We start from the raw sequence: 18,635 nt of genomic DNA, 5'->3' as shown, positions 1-18,635 counted from the left end.
ATAAGAATTTCGTTTTTTTTTTTTTTGCTTAAAATAAAGATCACGATTTTCTAATGATTCTGTATATGTAAAATAAAGGTACGGAAAAAATAAACATATGGCACAACATCGACAATAATTTTATCTGTAGGTCTACTGGTTTTTATAAATAATTATAATAAAAAAAATATAAATAATTAAAAATAATTTTATAAATAAATTATGATATTGAATTATTATGTTTGAGATATATGCTTGCTATTTGTCATTTTAGTCAAATTTATTCACTGTTAAAATCAGACATTTGTCATTATCAGATTATATTCAACAATAGGCTAGAGTAGTTATACTGAAATTGTAAACATTTATTTTCATGCACAACTGTGGGTTCGCTATGAAAGAAAAAACATTAAATGCTTGCCGTAATCATAAATCTAAACTGCGATATGATCATTTAAATGAAGTGCACTCTTTCGGTGTCAATTTGACTGCTAAGTGCTTGTTCATACTTCGTGCGCGGCTCCCAAACCATCACTCTGTGCTACAAACAGAATATTATTTACAACTGGATTACCTGTTACTTGCAACATATGCAGGTTCTGTTCACTAAAGTAGACGCGCGTGCGTCTATCATTAAGTAGAGCGCGCGCACGCCCTCTCTGTGATAACAGCTCACGGTCAGAAGCTCACGTCACGTGTGATTTCCCGGCCGCGAAAACATCATTATGTGAAGACAAAAATGGCATTTTTAGGTGAATTATACCTTATAAATACATTATGTGACTCATTCAACATCATTTGGAGGTGTCAATGTCACTGAGCAACGTATGTACCTTAGATCAGCTTATAGCTGGTTAATGGCACGGTCTGTTTTAGTTTCTCAAAATAGCAAAGAGCCAATATTGTGTCTTAACACACCTTCTTTCTAGACTGGGAAACCCATAAGTCTACAAAGTGGTGCAAATAGATTAACTGTTTAAACAATGTGGCGCAAAAGGGGAAAATAAGAGTCGCGTTGGTCTGAAAATGCCAACAAATCGCCCCTAACACGTCTTGCGCCTTAGTGTGCTGGGTGTATGACAGGGCCCAAAGTTTATTATAGATTTATTGTGAAATTAAAATCAATTAAACATTTAAGATTTTTTTTTAACATTTTTTTGTATATAATGCCTTTTACAATGATGTTTTTTTTTAAATGAACATTTTCCTAAAACGCTATTTATTAATAATATTATAAATAAAAAACTTCCAATGACCTTATTCAGTGATCAGGTGATTTGTTTACTACTTTATTTTTTGAATAAAGAAAAACATTGAACATTAAACATTTTGTTGCAAATAAAATATTAGCTATAGCTATTTTGGGGGGAAACGGTGGCTCAGTGTTTGGCACTGTTGCCTCACTGTCGTTTGAGTCCTGGCTGGGTAAGTTGTCGTTTCTGTGTGGAGTTTGCATGTTCTCCTCTGTGTGCTCTGGTTTCCCCCACAGACCTAAGACATGTGGTACAGGTGAATTGAATAAACTAAATTTTCCATAATGTATGTGTGCGTGTGAGAGTGTATTTGTGTTTCCCAGTACTGGGTTGCAGCTAAAAGGGCATTCGCTGTGTAAAACATGCTGGATAAGTTGGTGGTTCATTCCACTGTGGTGACCCCTGATAAATAAGGGATTAAGCTGCAGGAAAATGAATGAATGAACAGCTACTTCATTAATCATTCTGATTCATCATTGGTTTATTGTTCAAATTTTGTTGAAATGCCTACAAACGGCTGCTAAAATAGCAGGTTCTGTACTGACAATTTGCCCCATTAAAGGTGAATTTTGTTTCTAAAATGTTTGCCCCTAAAAGTTTCAGTTGCTAATGCTGTTTTTAGAAAACATTTAAGAACTACAACTTCAACTTTCTAGCAATTTTAGCACGGATTTGGCGTCCGTTTCCAACAGCTGTGACATTTCAACTCGCCCTGAAACATTCGGACACCTCACACTCAGTCATCCGTCCATTGTTTGTGTCCATTACCCTTCCTCTGGTTCGCACAGTCCTGTCAGCCGTGATGCGCAGTGGAAGCGGCGCCCAGCAGCACCGGCTCTGCGTGTCCTGTCAGGTTTGCAGTATAACTTGTGTCAGGAACAATCTGTTGGCGATTTGTCCGTCTCTGGTGGTGTCCAGCCAAGCGGCAGGTCTGCGGCCCTCCTTGACCTCAGGTGATGCGACCCACTGCCCTGTCACATGATATTTGCAGACAGACCTGCGTTTGTGAAGCTGTGTGTGTGCGTGAGTGTTTGTGTGTGTGAAACCTGTAGGCTGTTTGTACAGTAATTAGCTACAGTAGGGAGGAGGTGGCAAAAGTAATGCGAACAGACAAGAGTTTTTACACTTGAAAGAGAGATCATACACACAGAGAAAACACACACACTCTAATTTGAAAGTTTTTGTAGACTGGCTTTAAAAATACATATTTTCTAAAGAAATTAGTATTATAGTGCTGAATTCTAGTGTACGGTACATGATGAGGACTATATTGGTAAAGCCTAGATCAGATACACTGCCGGACGGAAGTGCGATATGCACATTAACATAGCAGCATTTTTTATGTCAACTGTATAATAATAATTAATATTTTTACAGCACTGTAACAGTTGGGTTTAGGGTTGGGGTAGGGGTAGGCATTAAAAAATACAATTTATTGGATAATTTCATAGATAGCATAAATAATACTCGGTACAACTACTGTTTCTACCTGTGACGGTTGGGTTTAGGGTTGGGGTGGGGGTAGGGGTTAAAATTTACAATTTAATATTATAGATAGTATAAATAATACTCTGTATAATTACTGTTTTTAGGGTTGGTGTAGGGGTAGACATTACTAATAAATTGGAAATTTAATAAATAATTAAATTATTCTCGTTAACTTTCGGGCACAACCATAACCGATCTAGCAACAACCGACTATGTTTTATTTATGTGGCTTTCATACTGTTCTAAATTTGTAAATCTCTTCAGAATGACTTTGCGTTGCTACATCTAGTATGGATGGAAAATGCATTGTATTTTGCAATATATTATTATTATATGCATTACATTAGATTTAATTTGAGAAGTTTATTTATAAGCTAATTTCGAGAGGATCGCTTGCATATAATCGACCAAGGATGGTCCCATATTAGCCATCACATAATTTACCAATCAGACAAATCCAAACATGCATAAATATCTAGATTTTTTTTACCTCAAGCCGCGGTCACGCTAGAGTTTGAGCATGTAAAACTACAAGATGATTAAACATTAAAAAAGCGAGCGATTTGTTAATATTTTACATTTCTGTCCAGAGAGATCATGTTTTGATCTTCGATTGGTCTTACGCAATCACATGATGTGATTTCGCAGGTCAGAGTTTCCTAAGCTTGAACTTTCCAATGCAGTGAACTGTGAAACTTGTCGCAAAAGCTTGCGTTTCCGGTCTGCTGCATTCGCATCAGTCTGAATGGAAGTCTCTGGGGAGAAAAGTCCAGTGTGCGTTTGAGTGTTTTTAGTACTGTGTTACGAATGTAACCGCACCCACTGCTGATAAACGATATTATATTGAATCGCAACAAAACTTTTGTCAATAACAATGATAAGCTCTGGACTTTTTTACTATATATTGAGCCAATCACACAGCTGAAATGTGCAGTAATGGGAATATAAATGTATGTTAATATTAAACATGTACTGAAATGTTGGCCACCGAAAATTTTAAATATGTTATGTCAGTTAATGGACCCTCTTATTTTTGTGGCTTCAGTCATTTTTGGTGTACGCTCTTAAATCTGGAAGCAACAACGTATATCGAAATATATATATCGTTATCATTCAATAGGAAAAAAATTATCGAGATTGCATCATTGCCATATTGCCCAGCCCTAATTCCACAATGGCAATCCCTGATACACAAAGGAATAAACCAAATGGATGAATTTAGGAGAGCCTTTCTGAGCTCAGACTCCCCTTTCTCCTAATGAAATGAAAAAAGGGGTAACCTAGGTGCCCTTTAAGTATGGAATATATAGGTCAGCAGCATGCAGTGAGTCATACATATTTTAGCTATATGGCTTCCATACATTTCCTCAGAGGCAATCATATTCTGGGCCTCAGAAAAATAATTTTTAAAAATTAATTAAATTAAACTAATTGACTAGGTAGACATTCTATCTCATACTAGTTTTGTCACATTAAAATCTAGAAAGTTAAAGTGGTACAGCATTAGAACATATGTGTATTTAGAAATGTGTTTGTCAGATTAGGCCTCTGTGCAAAATCTCTTCAGTCTATCTCTAACCATCACAGGAAACCTCAGCATGTCCCAAACGAAAGGCAGGCAGAGTGACACGACCCTGTGTGAGTGTGTGTGAAGTGCTCACTGTGGGGCATGGACAGCAGCTGTGTTCGTCCACTCAGGGCTGTGCATGTGTGTGTGTGTGTCCTGGGGTGTGAGGCTCTGCAGAAGGTGGTTTAGCCACAGCTTGGCAAAGTCGTCTGTTTGCTGAGGAGGTGACCAGGAACCCTGGGGGAACTGAAGAGGACACACACGCAAAAACATGCATGCAATCCAGGACACACAAACATTGCAAACTATGACATATATAATTATATATATAAATGCACAGACATGCGGAAACACACGCACAACACCTCATGACAGGTGCATTAGGTGCACATTACATTAACCGCGCTCATTAGAAAAACAACTTAATTACATGTCAAAGAGCAAATTTGAGGAAGAGAATGAAGCTCTCAATTGTGTTGTATAGAGTATTAGCTTTTTCTGTGTGTAGGTGGTAAATAAAACACAAGTTATATGATTGCTAACATTAAAGATATAAAGATTTTTTTAAAAGTCAATTGTGTGTGTCTGTAGCTCAGATATTTTAGTATTTTAAAAAAATTGATTGGATCTTAATGCGTTTTTAGGACATTTATTTATTTATTTTATTTTCAGCTTAGTCCCTTTATTAATCAGGGGTCACCACAGTGGAATGAACCGACAAATTATCCAGCATATGTTTTTACGCAGCGGAGGCCCTTCCAGCTGCAACCCATCACTGGGAATCACCCATACATTTCCATTCACACACATAAACTACAGACAATTTAACTTTAACTCTCGCCACTTCCACCTCTTCATCCTGCACCTGGACTCACACTGTATCAGCCACTCTGTAAACTTAAGACCATGGGTGGTAGGGCTGTGCGTTTAATCAAAATCAATCTGAAACGTTGCGATTTTTAATAATATTTATAATTGCAGCAACTGTTTAGAATCAATAGCCCCTTTCACACATACAGACCTTTCCGGAAAATTGCCGGCAATTTTCCGGAAAGGTTGTATGTGTGAACAGGTCCTTTTTGAAAATAACGGTAAATTCGTTTTGGCTATTTTCCGGAAAGAGAAGTTGTAACATTACCGGCAATTTGCCGGAATGCTGCGCTGTGTGAATGCAGAAGGAAGATTCCCGTAATAAGCGCGTGCACGTCTAGAACGTGCTGACGTGAGAAGTCTGCTTTAGCCAATCACAACAGTCAGACGCATTTACGTCCGCGCGGTTTGTGAGAATAAAAGCCTTTGAATATTTTTCCAGACACATTTAGCTGCTAGAAGTTAGTCAGATCACGTTTATATGTTCTTCTTAATGCCAACTGTGTAAATAATCATCGATGAGATGCTTATGATAAGCCGTTGTTTGTTTACGTTCGTGTGCCTGTGAAACAGCCTGTGAGCGCCTGCACACGCACATATTATGAACATCTCGACATGCGAAAGTGATCCTGCGAAAATTGTTCACAATATTGATCATCCACAGAGTTTGTAATTTAGTCAAATGTTTACAAATACAAACGCAGCCGTTTAAAGCTCATTCATGTGGTGAATGATGTCAGAATTTACCGCTATTTTGGAATGGATGTGTGAATGCTCTTTTCCGGAAAAGTTCCGTAACGTCCTCGCCTGTGTGAACAGCGCTTTTTTCAATATACCGGTAAACTCTTTCCGGAAATTTTCCGGATATTTACCGGTATCACTGTGTGAAAGGTGCTATTAAAAGTGTCCAAGAAGATGTCTAAAATCTTAAGACGCATGAACCCAGAGACTGTAGATGCATGTCACTGATGAGAAGATCACAGATGTTTACTGTATGATGACCGAAATGATCTAAGGATGTTACAGCTTGACGTTGTGTGAACGTTACCAATATGAGGTCTATCAGATACTGGATTTTATTTGCCATAACTGACGAATAAATATAAGTATTTGACATCAATATGACTTGTTTATGATGTTGGCTGGATGTTGGATTTTGGTCACTTTCCAACACAACCCAAAATCAACCAAATATCAACGTCATTTGACGTCGTTATTGGACAACAAAATTTGATTGTTTATAGACACTGGCAAGGAATTGAAATTTGGTCACCTGACATTACAAACGAAATCTAACGTAATATTAACATTGTAAGATGTCATGTGCCTGCTGGGCAATAACTAAATGTCTAGCCATCAGCATCAGGAATGTTGTTTCTCTAGACTGTTTTAAGAAACTTTTCAAGACTCACTTTTTTGCTGTTGCTTTTAATTTAGGCTGAATATTTTTGTCACTTTTAATTATTAAAATTTGTTGTTCATATTTTATTTTCTTATTGTGCAGTTTTTACAGTTTTATTATTGTTCTGCTTTGTTACTGTTTGGCCTGTATGCCTTGTGCTTTGAGTCTGAGAAAAGCGCACTATAAATGAAATGTATTATTATTATTAACTAGATTTTGTTTCTTATTTAAAAATATTTCATAATAAAATAGTTACATTTACATATTGACGCACCAAATTAAATTTTTTAAACTTCAATTACTAGATTAAAATCTTTTATTTCCTTGTTTTAAATATATTTTGACTTCAAGTATTATTTTTATATAGGATAATTTGTGTATAATATTATCTTATCATATTTTAACTTGTATATTATCTTATATTATTGTACAAAATATAGATGTACATCTTAGATGTGTTTATTTTCTAAAAATAAACAAATGTATTTAATTCACAATAATTATTATTATGTACTTTACCACACTTATGAGCACAAATATTCCAATACTTGTGCGTGTGTATTTGTGTGTATTTGTGTGTGTGTTCTGCTCCAGACTAAGCGTGCCTTTGATGCTGCAGGTGAGCCGGTCCCAGAATCAGTCGCCTCCTTTGCATAAGCACTAATGACAGCAGCCAGCGCATGTAAATGAAGACGCCTCGCTCTGATTGAGAGAAAGCAATGTGGCTGAGTAACCGCACACTAATCATCCCAGCGGGAAGCTCCATCTGATTCAGTCCCATCATTCCGCATGTGTTCAACATCGGCCCATTTAAATGTCAGGCCGTGATGGGCCACCCCAACTGCAGACGGGGGAGGGCCGGGAGACGGCATGTTTGGGGAAGGGGGGAGCGGTTGTGATCTGATGAGACGAAATTACCTTTTAATTAGTCGATTCTTTAGACTTTCATAATTGTTTTGGTCTTACAACAAATGCGAGGCCTGTAATTTTGGAAAAGCTATTTTCAGGATGAAAGCCCAGAGAGAGTTTGAGAGGTACAGATAGGAAGGGCTGGAAATTAAAACGATGATTTAGTCGTTGAGGGTTTGTGTTTTAACTGCACTCAACTGGTTACAGTTTCATTCAAACTTTTTTAAAAGAAGGTTACTTATTATTATTATTATTATTATTATTATTATAACTGTAGTTTTGCATTTAGAACTCAAGCAGACACTAGCTTTCGTTTATCAATAAATCAAGTTAAATCAAATTTAGTTCAGTGCAGTCATACTTTAGCATGATTTAACACTGCTAATGTGTTTTCAACTGGTTAGCATGTTTTAGCACACATAAATACAATGTTACCATAATTCTAGCATGAGCATATAAAATCGTTTTGGCCTTACAACTAATGTGAGGTGTGGAAATACAAATTTATATAATCTAGTTTCTAAACAACAATAATCTACATATTCCGGGAGTTTTCTGGGAGATAGATCAATGCGGGAGATGGGTCTGAAATACGGGAGACTCCCGGGAAAAATGGGAGTGTTGGCAGGTAAGCTTTCAAGCTGGTCAAGTGGCAGGACGGGTTCTCAGGTGACTCAGTACTTTATTTGCATCCTTTGCTCTAAGTGTTTAGTACATTATTAGCAATATTTAGTCCAGTTTTGTCATACTTAAGCATGATTTAACACTGCTAACAAGTTTCAATTTGTTAGCATGTTTTAGCACACATAAGCACAAAGTTAGCATAATTTTAGCATGAGCGCATAAATAGAATGTTTTTTTTTTTTTCAGATTTTCATAACCATTTAGGTTTTACAACAAATGCGAGGCCTGTAATTTTGGAAAAGCTATTTTCAGGATGAAATCCCAGAGAGCGTTTGAGAGGTACAGATAGGAAGGGCTGGAAATTATACCGATGATTTAGTCGTTGAGTGTTTGTGTTTTTATTGCACTCAACTAGTTACAGATTAACTTTTTTACTGGTAAAAGCCCTGCTGAAAAATCCATCTTAAACCAGCTTATGCTGGTTGGCTGGTTTTAGCTAGTTGACCAGCCTGGTTTTAGAGGGGTTTTGGCCATTTCCAGGCTGGTTTCCAGCCATTTCCAGCCTGGTCTTAGCTGGTCAGGCTGGAAAATTACCAACGAAATCCAGCTAAAACCAGCTTGACCAGCCTGGTTTAAGCAGGACATAGCTGGTTTTGGCTGGACTCCCAGCTTGGCTGGTCAAGCTGGTTTTAGCTGGTCATCTCCCAGCCTGACCAGCTAAGACCAGGCTGAAAATGGCTGGAAACCAGCCTAGAAGTGGCCAAAACCCCTCTAAAACCAACCTGGTCTACCAGCTAAAACCAACCAACCAGCCTAGGCTGGTTTAAGCTGGATTTGTCAACAGGGAGAAGGTTACTTCATCACTTGCTATTATCACTAATTTGCATTCAGGACTCACACTAACACACTAGCAGTGTTTTGCACATTACTAGCAAGATTTAGTTCAGTGCAGTCATACTTCAGCATAATTTAACACTGCTAACATGTTTTTAACTTGTTAGCATGTTTCTAGAATTATAGCATTTTAGCATGTTTACCACACATAAACACATAATTAGCACAATTCTAGCATGAGCGCATATGTAGAATGTTTCTTTAGACTTTCATAATATTTTGGTCTTACAACAAATGTGAGCACTATTATTTTGAGAGCTATTTTCAGGATGAAAGCCCAAAGAGAGTTTCTCTACAGATACAGGACGGGCTGGAAATTATAGCAATGATTTAGTCGTTGAGTGTTTCTGTGTTTTAATTGCGCTGGTTACAGTTTTAATTGAGCTTTTTTACTGGTAAAAGAAGGTTACTTTATCGCTTACTTGCTATTAGCATTAATTTGCATCCAGGACTCGCAGTAACACACTAGCAATCCATACTGTATTTAAAATAAGTGACATTTATTTTTCCCTATTTCAGTGTTCTTATCTTTTGCTCTGTGAGTATTTAGCACATTATTAATATGATTTAGTCAGGTTTTAGTATGGCTTATCCCTGCTAACATGTTTTTAGCTATGGTTAGCATGTTTATAGCATAATAGGCCTACCATGTTTAACGTAGCATATTTTAGCACAAATAAGCACAATATTAGCAAACTACTATGATTTATAACATTGATAAAATGTATTTACATGTTAATAGCATTATTTAACACTACTAGCATGTTTTACCACATGTTATGCACATGACATGATAGCTTATGTAGTATTTTTCATATGTGCTAGCAGTGGGCTCGAACATATTAACAGTTATTCAAGCAAAAACCATGCTTTATGTTAAAAAGTTATTAATTTATCATGCTAGAAAAATGTTAAAATGTGTGTTAGCAGTGTGTTAAATTACATTGTAAAAATCAATGCAAGAATGCTTGCAGTGTGCTTAATAATGCTAGAAACACATTAGCTATCTGCTAAATCACATGCTAACAATATGCTGGCATAATGAATTTTGACAGGGATTGAGTTATGTTGTTCTTTGATTTGTATTTAGCACATTGTTCACATTTTTACATAGCTGTAACATTTTGACCATAGTTTAGCCAATTTTTTTGGAACTGCTAACATATTTCCTACATGATTTACTATTAATAACGTAACAATTAGCATGTGTCTAGCATAAATAAGTACCCTGCTTTTCTGTTATATCATGTTTCTGTTTGATGATGTTAGCATGTTTTTGGATGTTACTACCACGTGTCTAACTTTATTCAGCCCAATTGTAGCATGTTTCTAGCATGATTTTAACATGCTGCTAGCGTATGCCTGGCGACATAAAGCTACACTCTTTAGCAAGTGGTTAGAATTTTCTAGCATGATTTAACACACTGCTAACACATTTTAACATGGCTAGCCTGCTTCTATCATGAATGAGCACACTGTTTCCATTCTTTAACACACTGCTAGCATGTTTCTAGCGGTTTAACACCCCGCTAGCGTGTTTTATAATAGTAAGTAAGAAGTCAGGCTAGTTTCTGTGACTGATCTTTGACCTCAGCGCTGCTCGTCGTGTCGTGTTGGCTTTTATGAGTGTCCACTTTACTCTCAGCTCTTTGAATTATTGATTCTTTTCCGAATGAAATATTAAAGTCCCCCATCTGTGTCTTCTTCACTGTGATCTGCTCCTCTAGTGTGCACATCTTGAAGCATAAACAGAGCAATACTGATATTATAAAAATAGTGAAAGAGAAAATGAGTTGTGGCACTAGAATGGTGTAACGTCTGATTTAGATGTTATTTCTGATTTAAATCTGACTTTACATTTGCCAGAACACACACATTACACTTTTTATATTATCTTTTTATATTTTATATTATTAAAATATTCTCAAATGTTTTAGAAGTTAAAATGTAAATATTTTCAATATATAATATTATATTATATTTACATTTATTTGAATATTTATATATACATTTTTATTATCTTCATATGTGTCCTTTAAAAATAGGAATTTAAATAATTATTCATGTTTAAATTAAAGAAATTAAATAAAATTATTCCATGTTTTAATATAAACTTATTATTTTTGTCTATAAACTGAACGTGCAAGTGTGAACAAGTTCTATAGTTATGGTGATATAATGCTTTTGTAATTTATTGCTATGTGATTAAAATGTTGATTAAAAAGATTTATATACAAACTAAATGTGTATATATTTACGATAGAAAATTAATGTGTTTGGTTGTCATGATGCATGATGCTAAAAAATGAAAATAAATGTAATGTTATATGATATTGTTTTATCAAATAGCTACTAACTAGCTGGAACAATAAAGTTTAAAAGTACTTGTTTAGATCATGGAGTTCTGTTTCCCCCTAGTGGTCTGAAAAAAATATAACTTATCTTAAACCAGATTTCTATACTTTTATTGAATCATACAATGAAAACCCATTAAATAATTTGAAAGAAAAATGCCTATTAATAAAATAACTGAAATTGATTAATGAATAATAACAATAATTTATATTATCATCATTAGTAGTAGTAGTAGTAAAGATATTTCTTGTTACTGTTTTAAACATTTGCACATTTAACTCATGGAGTATTTATTTACTTATTATTATTATTATTATTAATTTATATATATATATATATATATATATATATATATATATATATATATATATATATATATATATATATATATATATATATACACACACAGTATATGTATGTATGTGCATGTATATATATATATATATATATATATATATATATATATATATATATATATATATATATATATAGTTGTTAGCACACTTGCAATAAGCAAGAAGGTCACAATTAGGTCAGTTGCCATTTCTGTGTGGAGCTTGCATGTTGTTCCTGGGTTTGAGTGGGTTTCCTCTGGGTGCTGTAGTTTCCCCCACAGTCCAAAGTCATGCGCTATATGTAAATTGAATAAACAAAATTGGCTATAGTGTATGTATGTAAATGTGAGAGTGCATGGGTGTTTTCCAGTCATGGGCTGCAGCTGGAATGGCATCCGCTGTGTAAAACATATGCTGGATAAGTTGGCGGTTCATTCTACTGTGGTGACCCTTGATGAATAAAGGGACTGAGTCAAATGAAAATTAATATATATATATATATATATATATATATATATATATATATATATATATATATATGTGTGTGTGTGTGTGTGTGTGTGTGTGTGTGTGTGTGTTGTAAATGCATAGTTAAATGTGATGACTGCGGCATGTGTTATGAGCCAAGGCAAATTCAGATCCTTAATAAAGTCAATTCATATCATCAACAGCCATATCAGCTAATACTAAAACATAATGTCATGTATTATTAGGGAGTGAGATCTTGCAATAAAGAAGTACTAATGACACATTCCTGAAATATTCCCAGTGTGAGCACATTCACTTTTTTCCCCCAAAAGAATGCATAAATTAATGAAAGGTTGTTGTTTGTTTTTTTTATTTTAGAAAACAACAAAGCACGGTGGAAATCATTCAACATCCCACAATGATAAACCGGTAGTTTAAATTAATTATCACATTAATTTAAACTACCGGTATGCTGAACATGAACCGTGAACACAGGCATGATGAAAACATCACTTCAGTCAAGTGTAAACTGACCTAAACACAAACAAACAAAACAAAGAAAATTCATTTAACATCCATTTATATAATTAAACTCACAGATAGAAAAATTATGAGATACATTTTTAAAAAGCTAAGTGCAATTAAGCAAGCACAAACCAAATCTATCAATTATGATTGAATCGTGAATTGTAGATGGTTCTAAGGTAACACGTTACAATGCACTGTAAAACACAACAGTCCTCATGACCACAACTTAAATAGAGTAAGTTCACGATACTCCATATAGATTTGTTTCAAATGGTTTGTTGCTATCGATTTCCTCAAAAGGTTTGAGTTGCCTTAACTTACTGGGTTTTCTGCTTGAGTTCTCTTCATTTATCAGGGTTTACAGTGCTCAAGTTTCTTCATTTACTTTAATGGAGTAAGTTCAAAGTAATCATTTGGATTAGTTTTTTTTTACTTGAATGGTTTGTTGCAATCAGTTTTCTCAAACAGTTTGAGTTGGCTTAATGTTTTGGGTTTCACTGTGTAAGATTGTATTAGTTAATGTTAGTTAATGCATTTACTAACATGAACAAACAGTGAACAATACATTTATTACAGTATTTGTTCACGTTAGTTACTGAAAATAAATGTTCACTGTTTACTCAACGTCAACAAATATGGATTTGGATGTTAATAATGCATTAGTAAATGGTGAATTATGATTAATAAATGCTGTACAACTATTGCTCATAATAAGTTCCTGTTAGTAAATACATTAACTAATGAAATGTTATTGTAAAGTGTGACCAGTACTACTTGATATTTTGGATTATGCATGCATACTTCCACAAGATGGAGCCAAAACCTTTAAAAACTGAGATTTGCCTATTACAGATCTAACTGTTTTCTCCACATTTCATCAAATGATTTCAGATTAAAATACAATGGTTTATAAAATAACGGTTACCATTAAAATGTATAAATCTCACTCTTGGCCTACCAGTAATTCACTAGTTCAATCAACATCTCAAAGCTGGGACTGGTGAAGAGAGGGATTAAAAATAGAATTTTGTATATCTAAAATAACAAAACATATACATATTAATACATATAAGTAAACCTCTTATCTGATTGTGTTTGTGGTCCTGGAATATGTATATGTTGCAGATTTTGGCCATGTGATATTGAACTGAACAGCATTAATTGGTTTCTAAGATTAGAGATGGATAGGTTTAGGATTTTGTCAGGATCAAGATCAGACATAGGATTAGGACTGTTACAGGGATTAAGAAAGGACAAGAAAGAATAAGGGACATGCAGAAAAGCAAGGTTAGAGTTACTGGTATTATACAGAGAATATAAGCATGGCAAATGTATCATTGTTAAACCACTACACAAAACATGCCCCAAGAACATTCTTGGGTACGCAAAAATATAGAAACATTCTGTATGTTATCATTCTGCAAGCGATATAATAATGTTCCATAAGAATGACATAAGATAACTCTTTCAGTTTTAGAAACAAGGTTTAAAGGGATAGTTCGCCCAAAAAATTCACATTTGCTAACTATTTTGTCAACCTCAACTGATTCCAAACCTTTATGAGATTCTTTCTTCTGTTTAGCTCAAATGAAGATATTTTGAAGAAAGCTGAAAACCTGGAACCAACGAATTCCATAGTAGGAAAAACAAATACTATGAAAGTCAAGGGTTTCTGGTTTCCAGTATTCTTCAAAATGACTTCTTTAAAGGTCAACAGTAGAAAGACAGTCACAGGTTTTAAAAAAGTGAAGAGTGAGTAAATGATGGTACAATTAAGCCTACACTAACTGAGAAAATTATTGTCGCCAATCCAAGGTTTAGGAACAACAAATAATAACTTGACTTCTAGATGATCACTTGGTATCAGAAGTGGCTTAAATGAAAAGCAAAGGCCTTTAGATAATGCTTACTTTACCTAAATAAAATATAATCATGCCTTGAATTTGAATTATTTAATAAGGACAGTAAGGTCTGACTTTGCTTAGACAAACATCTGGTCACTTAACAGAAATATTACACAGTATAGAATATAAAGTCATAGTGCAGTGGAAAAAGAATTATTATTGTGTCTGACTCCCATGAGCTTAGAGGACTGCATTCATACATCTCTGCAATGAATCAAATAACTCATTAACAAAGTCATCTGGAATGGCAAAGAAAGCATTCTTGCAGGACTCCCAGAGTTCATTAAGATTCTTTGGATTCATCTTCAATGCCTCCTCCTTCATCTTACCTCAGACATGCTCATTGATGTTCATATCTGGTGACTGGGCTGGCCAATCCTGGAGCGCCTTCACCTTCTTTGCTTTCAGAACCTTTGATGTGGAGGCTGAAGTATGAGGAGCACTATCTTGCTGAAGAATTTGCCCTCTCCTGTAGTTTGTAATGTAATGGGCAGCACAAATGTCTTGATACCTCAGGCTGTTGATGTTGCCATCCACTCTGCAGATCTCTCTTGCACGCCCCCATACTGAATAGGGTTGGGTGCCGAAACCCAGCGGTGCCATTATAGCACCGATACCTTGGTAACTGTTATGTACCGGTATTAAATCAGCGTATGAATTCGGTGCCTAATTCCGGGGCTGCGGCACAAACGTAAAAAGCATCAAAGGAGTGCATGAAAAAAGGCACATGCGTCGTGTAAAAGCATCACTAAACATTTAATTCTAAACAACTTTGAGGAATACGGACAGGCGATATCAGGCGTTTGTTATTGTCGCTAGGGAACAGACGCACGCAACTCACGCAGTACAACACATTCAGCCTGGTTTTCGGGGAGCGAAAGCAAAGCGACGCTCTTCAGATCACGGCGCATGATTACGTTCTTCCAATTTGGTTAAACTAAGCATTCTAAAGTGTATTTTACAAGCAAGGATTCTCAAGCAGGTGCATTTTTCAGCATCAGTTCCCTGCATTCGTCAGAAGTTGACGCCCAAATTGACACAGGTAATAAAAAGATGCAGTCTTGAATTTACAAACAGTCGGCAAGTACCAAAGAACAGATGTAACATGTAACACATTGATCAAATGTAGTTTTCAGTCACGCTCATGTAAGTCATATTCAACTCACTTAGTTTTGCCTTCATTCATTTTTGATTTCCGTCTTCAACACAGGATTTATTTACAACACATTTTTAAACACAATAGTTTAACTCGTTTCTAATATCTACTTTATCTTCCACAAGGTGACAGCCAGTGCATAATATTTTACTAGTTATTTTGCAAGTTGTATTCAGTCCCAGTATTTTATAGTCTTTTATTTAGATTAAAGTGTAATTTAGACTTAATCAAACTACGAAAGTTTAAATAATTAGTCAAATGATTTTGTAACTGATTTGTTGTGTAAATCAAAAATATACAGTAAATATTTCTTAAGGAAGCTAATAATACTGACCTTATTTTTATTAAAATTAAAAACGGCTTTTATTCACGAAATAAACAATAAGAAATAGGACTTATTATGACTCCAGTATAATTATTTTTTAGGAAACACAAACATTTTCAGAAACATTATCTTAAATGAATGGGAGGGCAAAATATATTGATTTCAACTGTAGGCCTGTCTGTTAAAGTTTACAGGTGCAGCAATGTGCCTTGATGTACTTGAATGTTAGAAATGTGTTCTCCTACACCAGTACAAAGTCACTTGTCAAATAAATGAACAAGGAAGATTATTTTGAGTTTAAGTTATTTAATTATCTTGCTTATGAAGACTGCAGAGTGATGCATGAACAAAAATGACTTTGAATAATGTTTTAAGTATTTTGTGATGTACATGTTAAAATGTGCTCCTAATAGTAAGTGGCCCCTGCCTGCCCCCCACAGGTTAGTAGTAAGCTAATGTAATTTCATAATGCAAATCTTAAATTCATGCTAACCAACAAATGATCAAATGAAATGTATTAATGTAATACAATATGAATTAATATTTACTTTAATCTGTAATTATATTGTTCTATTAAAAAGATTTTTAAAAATATTTTGTCAAATAAAATATTTTTTAGGAGTCATTCACCGTCATTTTGTGACTAAAAAGTATCGATTCAGGCACCGTTTTGGCACCGGTATCGTTTTAAAAGTATCGATTTAGCACCGGTATCGAAAAAAAACCAAGCGATACCCAACCCTAATACTGAATGTAACCCCAAACCATGATTTTTCCTTCAACAAACTTGACTGATATCTGTGGAAATCTTGGGTTCCAATGAGTCTTCTGCAGTATTTGTGATGATTGGAATAAGGAAATTCTACCCCATAAAAAATACGTTTATAGTTTTGTCAAAATCCTTCCAAAATGTTTGACAATGTTCTGACAATGTTGCTCGATTTGCTTGTTATTTTCTACTGACATTGACGCTGTTATCAATTTAGTTATATTTATAACTATAATTCTTGCTGCTCTGCTGCTATGAACAATGACATATTAGGAAATGATCGAAGATCCACCAATCATATTTAAGTATTCTAAAAAATTGTATACTAAAAAAATTAATAATTGATATTAGTAATTGATGGGCTACAGAAATTATTAGAAAACATTGCACAGCTGAGTGGCCACTACATTTCGGATGTGCATCAGTTTTTAATATCTTAATGGATCTGAGTCTTTCCCAGTGATGGGTTGCGGCTGGAAGGGCATCCACTGCGTAAAAACTTGCTGGATAAGTTGGCGGTTCATTCCGCTGTGGCGACCCCGGATTAATAAAGGGACTAAGCCGACAAGAAAATGAATGAATGAATCTGAGTCAAGTATGCCACTTTTTAAAAGTTCACACTTAGCTGAGAATTGATTATAAAGCTTGTTTGACATGCTGTTTCGGGAAAGAGCCCTAAGATCCTCGAGCCCGGGGCTCCCTTCCGTTTGCAAGGTGCTCAGGTAGATCTCGAGAACTCCCCTGCTGTAGTTGCTAATGAACTGGTAGTGATTGCTCTCAAGAGATACCCGTGGGAAACCCATGTGAGCACAGGGAGAATGTGTAAACTCCACACAGTAACATCAGCTGGCTTGGTATGGACTAAAACCAGTGACGTTCTTGCTGTGAGTCAACAGTGCTAACCACAGGGCCACCGTGCCACCCATCTAGGAAAGGAGGAGGAGTAGGGGTGGAAGGGGGGATTCTTCAAAAAAAGGGACGGCCGTTATATGGAACTTAGGAATCGTCTGATTGGTGCATCATATGTTGGATAATGCAGGCCAATTGCAAGAAATCATAAGCACATGATCCTCTCAAAATTAGTTTAGAAATAAACTTCACTTAAAGACACTGTTCTTCAGATGTTGTTTTTGAAGAACATATAATTTGTGTAGTCCTAGTTTCCTCCACATCTCATCCAAATCTGTTTTAATTTATTTATTAATTTAGTAATTTTTAGGCTCTGAAATAAGTGAATTCGTTGAGTCTAGTGATACAAAACTGTTTTAGCAGTGCAGATCCCCCTTAGTCATCCTCAGCCAATCAGAATTAAGGACTCAACGACCATGTAGTACGAAATGAACCCATTATAAATATTAAAACACCCACATCTTTCTGTCTTTTTATGGAAAACTTTATCCCTTAAGGGAGTACTCTCCAATTTTACTGTACTGCTTTCACAAAAGGGAGCAGGTCTTAAGTGTATAACTCAAGGTCTCAATGAGGAAACCACTGAAATTCCAGGACACTTTAAAGATATCAACGTTTTTGCTTGGGGCAAGGGCATGTGCATTCAAGCATCACATCTGATCTTGTGTGTTAAGCTTGACCTTGAAAGACTGACACTATGGCTGTCAGGAAAAAAAACATCCCATTTGGGTTTTCTTTTTTTTTTTTGTGTTGGTTGACATTGTGAAGCGTCGACTGATTGAACATCTTTGCTGCTGCCGCTGCTATCAGCCGGAGCACACAGGGTCAGTGTTAGCATCATCAGTGACATCCATCAGACCGGCACGCCAAGGCTGCGTGGACAAATTTCCACGATCAATA

At 35.4% G+C, this 18,635-nt stretch overlaps 2 long non-coding RNA genes across 5 annotated transcripts in view; one reads left to right on the top strand and one right to left on the bottom strand.

The window, feature by feature from the left end:
• Window positions 1–18,635, top strand: part of LOC137489337 (uncharacterized) — a 62,994-nt gene that overhangs the window by 21,115 nt on the left and 23,244 nt on the right. The window contains exon 1 of one of the 4 annotated variants that reach the window (XR_012400334.1): window positions 15,292–15,618. The exons of 2 other annotated variants lie outside the window; for them this stretch is intronic. This is a non-coding gene — a long non-coding RNA (uncharacterized lncRNA). Of the gene's footprint in view, window positions 1–15,291; window positions 15,619–18,635 lie in introns of those variants that run through there. One more of the 4 variants, XR_012400336.1, reaches the window with a different exon arrangement.
• On the bottom strand, window positions 12,496–15,320 carry LOC141380941 (uncharacterized). The gene is made up of 2 exons (XR_012400347.1): window positions 14,906–15,320; window positions 12,496–12,678 (listed from the first exon to the last, which is right to left on the bottom strand). It is a non-coding gene; the product is annotated as an uncharacterized lncRNA (long non-coding RNA).

This window comes from Danio rerio, chromosome 25 (genome assembly GCF_049306965.1).
Source record: "Danio rerio strain Tuebingen ecotype United States chromosome 25, GRCz12tu, whole genome shotgun sequence".
Classification (NCBI taxonomy): domain Eukaryota; kingdom Metazoa; phylum Chordata; class Actinopteri; order Cypriniformes; family Danionidae; genus Danio; species Danio rerio.
Note: the sequence above shows the minus strand (reverse complement) of the source record. Positions and strands in the feature narration are given on the sequence as shown.